Genomic DNA, 6000 nt, shown 5'->3' with positions numbered 1-6000 from the left:
GGACTGTCACACATTAACACATGCCCCAGAGCCCAGAGGGGCACAGTGAGAGGTCACACACAGACATGCACGCACACACAAGTCTGCATTGACGGATCATATACGGTCTCTGGGACAAATGTGCACAGGTGCATGCACGCACGCGCACACGCGCAGGCACACATACACAGACACACACACTAACACAGGCAAGCACACACACGTACACTTGGGCGGATCACATACGGTCTTTGGGACGGATACGCACGTACACACTGACAAATGAGAACAGGCAGAGTGATGTATGCTATTGATTGTAACTTGGTACCATGGAAATCTGTATAATTTTGTGAGACTAACCAGTTGACCTGAAAGAAGATTATCTAGAAACCACAATCTGATGACTCATGTGATAAAAGTGTGAACAAAGTTGACTTGGTGTTTCAATGTTTTTTTACTCTGGACATAGCAGACTACAATAAACCTTGTGACTGGGACATGGCACAACACAGGCATGGTGGCCAGTCTTTCACTTCACTAAAGTGCTCAGTCTAGTACGCCATCTTGTGTGAAGGAGTTAATAAAACGGAATACTTAGTTGTGCGAAGCACTAGTCATCATCATTGATGTCAAGAGTGATTAACACAATGTTTAGCATATTTATATATTTTCCCATGATGTAATTCCCATGATTTCCCGTGTTCTGTTTGTAATGGTCACTAGACTAGATGCTGTATGTTATGGATTAAACTCATATCTCTTGAAAGTGATTGATGCCAGACTGGAGGTACAAGGACCGAGGACAGACTGATTATTATTGTAGTCTGTGATACACTGTGTGATTATGTAGCAGCTGATAAAGTTACTGCTTTTTGTTTGAGTTCCTACAAGCCTCTCGGGCTGGTGTTTACAGAACATTTAGTGCTGTCTGATTAGAATATAACGGATGTGTCTCCAAGAGGCCATATAGACATTCTCTCTGCTTCTATGCTGGTTGTTGTCTCCCTATTGCAACTTGTATTAAACTGTATTGATTTATGATTGACTTGATCTGTGATTTCTCTTCTCTTTCGTTCACCTGGAAATTCCTATTTTCATCATCATCATCATCATCCTCATTACCACCATGTGCAATAGGCCTATATATAAAAATATAACCCAGGACAACCCTCCTGAAAAAAACAGCATAGACCAGAGCCATATGCATAGAGAGTTCAACCAGGTTATAGAACGGCTGCCATGTTACTGCCTTTATTCTTGAAATGTTGATGATGTAACAATTTGAGAGCGCCTCTGACAATTCACTATGAAATGACCCACTGTAAACAAGCAAAACAGAGCAGCGAATATAACAGACATTTTTATGTATTAGTATTCGGGATAATGTGTTTCCAAGTCTGTGCTGTGTTGTGGTGTCAACAAATGTCATTTCTGCTTTCACGGGACATCGTCATAGGTTTTGAAAACTATCAGAAATAAAAGTCAACTTAGAGCAACAGCACGGAAGCATCAGTTATCACTTAGCAAAGGCTATGGAGGAGAAAGTGGTGCTTTCGGGACGTTCTGACAGAAACCATATTGGCCCAACTCTCTCTATATATGGCTCTGGCCAAGACCAGCATATACAGTGCCTTGCAAAAGTATTCATCCCCCTTGGCCTTTTTCCTCTTTTGTTGCATTACATCCTGTAATTTAAATAGATTTTTATTTGGATTTCATGTAATGGACATACACAAAATAGTCCAAATTGAAGTGAAATTTAAAAATGACTTGTTTCAAAAAATTCCCCCCCAGAAAAATGGTGCGTGCATATGTATTCACCCCCTTCGCTATGAAGCCCCTAAATAAGATCTGGTGTAACCAATTACCTTCAGACGTCACATAATTTGTTTAATAAAGTCCACCTGTGTGCAATCTAAGTATCACATGATCTGTCACATGATCTCAGTGTATATACACCTGTTCTGAAAGGCCCCAGAGTCTGCAACACCACCAAGCAAGTGGCACCAAGAAGACCAAGGAGCGCTCCAAACAGGTCAGGGACAAAGTTGTTGAGAAGTACAGATCAGGGTTGGGATATAAAAAAACATACAAAACATTGAACATCCCACGGAGCACCATTAAATCCATTAATAAAAAATTGAAAGAATATGGCACCGCAACAAACCTTGTTTCACAAGAAAAAATATTTAGCATTTTCAAAGTGGTAGGCATGTGGTGTAAATCAAATGATAACTCCCCCAAAATAAATTTTAATTCCAGGTTGTAAGGCAACCAAATTGGACAAATGCCAAGTGGGGTGAATGCTTTCACAAGCCACTGTACTGTATTTCAAGCTGGTCCATGGTGGTTTATGCTGGTCCATGGTGGTTTATGCTGGTCCATGGTGGTTTGTGCTGGTCTGACCAGCTTGGTCTAGCTGTTCTGACCAGCATGGTTAGCTGGATATTCTGGCTGACCAGCATGGTCTAGCTGGTTAGAATTGCCGACTAGCTGGTCATGCTGGTGATGCTGGTATGCAGGTGACCAGTTTATGCTGGTATGCTGGTGACTATGCTGGTCCATGCTGATCTATGCTGGTCCAGCATAATTCACACATAAAACGGACAACCGAATCGTTTCTAGTCGTCTCTCCTCCTTTCAGGCTTTTACATCGTTGAACTTATATGGTGATCAGCATCTAAACTTTCATAGTATTACCACGACTACAGGCAAAACATTTCATCTTTCACCTACGTGGGTATAACCAATGAGGAGATGGGAGAGGCAGGACTTTCAGCGCGATCTGCGTCAGAAATAGAAAGGAGTTCTATTTTAGCCCTTGGCAAGGCAGTGTGGGTGCAATAATTGAATAACATGGATTTCAAAATTTATTTTCTGACGCTCGCGCACGCGACGTGTCACTACAGACCCTGGATTGTTCCCAGCAGTGATGCCAATTTAGCAATTTTATTGCTAGATTTAGCAACTTTTCAGACTACCCTGGCAACTTCTTTTCCTAACAGCACCTAGCAACAAATTTAGCTACTTTCAAAAATGTATTTGGAACTTTTAGCAACTTTTGAAAAGTGACTCAAACACTAAAATGCACGCATTTTCCCTCTAAATGACACACAAAAAAATATTTTCTCTGTCACACACTCAGTCACAACACACGTGCCTGTCTGCAAAAGTGCATTGTGAGTGATGTCAGCAGCAGGCGCTCAGCTCGTGCACAGGCAGCAGCACCCCAGCACCAATTTCAGCAAATTGCAAATAATGATCTAACAATGGTTAGCTGACTCCAGCAGCAGTAGTATGCATTCAACGAGACAAACCCAATGAATATAGTTGGTCACGAATGTTTGATCTTGAACGGAACTTACAACATCAATTAACATGTCTCAATCAAAATTGTACAGTCAGAAGTACAGAAAAGAGTGGGAGTCTGTACCTGAATTTAAATTGTGGCTGAAGCCAGTAATTGGGGATGATTTGCCTACTGCAAATCAGATATGCTTGCAAAAGTGTATGACATCAAAAAACATTATGCTACAGCAAAATAATATAAATAAATCAAAACCGTACAACCCCGCAACGCAGTCTACATTACCACAGTTGGTTAAGAAATTGGATAACTGCAGAAGCTACTATGGCAATGGCCATTGCTGAGCATTGTTCGCTGCTAGCATGCAGCCATTTACAGTGCCTTGCGAAAGTATTCGGCCCCTTGAACTTTGCGACCTTTTGCCACATTTCAGGCTTCAAACATAAAGATATAAAACTGTATTTTTTTGTGAAGAATCAACAACAAGTGGGACACAATTATGAAGTGGAACGACATTTATTGGATATTTCAAACTGTTTTAACAAATCAAAAACTGACAAATTGGGCGTGCAAAATTATTCAGCCCCTTTACTTTCAGTGCAGCAAACTCTCCCCAGAAGTTCAGTGAGGATCTCTGAATGATCCAATGTTGACCTAAATGACCAATGATGATAAATACAATCCACCTGTGTGTAATCAAGTCTCCGTATAAATGCACCTGCACTGTGATAGTCTCAGAGGTCCGTTAAAAGCGCAGAGAGCATCATGAAGAACAAGGAACACACCAGGCAGGTCCGAGATACTGTTGTGAAGAAGTTTAAAGCCGGATTTGGATACAAAAAGATTTCCCAAGCTTTAAACATCCCAAGGAGCACTGTGCAAGCGATAATATTGAAATGGAAGGAGTATCAGACCACTGCAAATCTACCAAGACCTGGCCGTCCCTCTAAACTTTCAGCTCATACAAGGAGAAGACTGATCAGAGATGCAGCCAAGAGGCCCATGATCACTCTGGATGAACTGCAGAGATCTACAGCTGAGGTGGGAGACTCTGTCCATAGGACAACAATCAGTCGTATATTGCACAAATCTGGCCTTTATGGAAGAGTGGCAAGAAGAAAGCCATTTCCTAAAGATATCCATAAAAAGTGTTGTTTAAAGTTTGCCACAAGCCACCTGGGAGACACACCAAACATGTGGAAGAAGGTGCTCTGGTCAGATGAAACCAAAATTGAACTTTTTGGCAACAATGCAAAACGTTATGTTTGGCGTAAAAGCAACACAGCTCATCACCCTGAACACACCATCCCCACTGTCAAACATGGTGGTGGCAGCATCATGGTTTGGGCCTGCTTTTATTCAGCAGGGACAGGGAAGATGGTTAAAATTGATGGGAAGATGGATGGAGCCAAATACAGGACCATTCTGGAAGAAAACCTGATGGAGTCTGCAAAAGACCTGAGACTGGGACGGAGATTTGTCTTCCAACAAGACAATGATCCAAAACATAAAGCAAAATCTACAATGGAATGGTTCAAAAATAAACATATCCAGGTGTTAGAATGGCCAAGTCAAAGTCCAGACCTGAATCCAATCGAGAATCTGTGGAAAGAACTGAAAACTGCTGTTCACAAATGCTCTCCATCCAACCTCACTGAGCTCGAGCTGTTTTGCAAGGAGGAATGGGAAATAATTTCAGTCTCTCGATGTGCAAAACTGATAGAGACATACCCCAAGCGACTTACAGCTGTAATCGCAGCAAAAGGTGGCGCTACAAAGTATTAACTTAAGGGGGCTGAATAATTTTGCGCGCCCAATTTTTCAGTTTTCGATTTGTTAAAAAAGTTTGAAATATCCAATAAATGTCGTTCCACTTCATGATTGTGTCCCACTTGTTGTTGATTATTCACAAAAAAATACAGTTTTATATCTTTATGTTTGAAACCTGAAATGTGGCAAAAGGTCGCAAAGTTCAAGGGGGCCGAATACTTTCGCAAGGCACTGTAGGTACGGTTAGCAAAGCTGCCTTTTCAGATTCTGTGGCAGCAACAAACTTCCAAATGCACCGCACCAAGTGCATAGAAATCATTAGGGGAGTACTGGCTCCTTATTTTCTGAAAAGGGTAACATCAGATGTGGGGGATGAGAAGTTCAGTCTCCTTTTGGATGAGTCCATTGATGGCAGTGTCTCGAAATACCTGAGTGTGGTGATTCGTTATTTCAGTGCTAAAAAAATAACCGTTGTGTCCACATTTCTCGGGCTGGTTGAATTGGAGCGGGGTCAATAGCAAAGGCGGTAGTTGAGTTTCTTGAGAAGTGTAACCTTAAAAAAGAGAATCTTCAGGGTATTGGCACTGATAATGCATCCGTGATGACTGGGGTGCACAACGGGGTGCACAAGATTTTAAAGGAAGAATGTGCATTGCCCAATTTGGTACTCATCCGCTGTGTGTGCCATTCTTTACAATTGGCTGTCAATGCAGCATCCAAAGAAACCATCCCTAGGAGCATTGAGGACTTAATCAGGAAAACCTACAACTGGTTTTCGATTTCCCCAAAACGGTGCGAGGTGTACAAAGCCGTGTATGCCACCATTAATTGTGGCCAGAAACTCCTGCGGATCACCAAAGTGTGTGCCACATGTTGGCTATCGATTAAGCCTGCGGCAACTCGTATATTGAGCCAGTGGGATGAACTGAAGCTCCACTTTGAGT

The sequence above is a fragment of the Oncorhynchus kisutch genome, linkage group LG14, assembly GCF_002021735.2.
Source record: "Oncorhynchus kisutch isolate 150728-3 linkage group LG14, Okis_V2, whole genome shotgun sequence".
Lineage (NCBI taxonomy): Eukaryota > Metazoa > Chordata > Actinopteri > Salmoniformes > Salmonidae > Oncorhynchus > Oncorhynchus kisutch.
Note: the sequence above shows the minus strand (reverse complement) of the source record.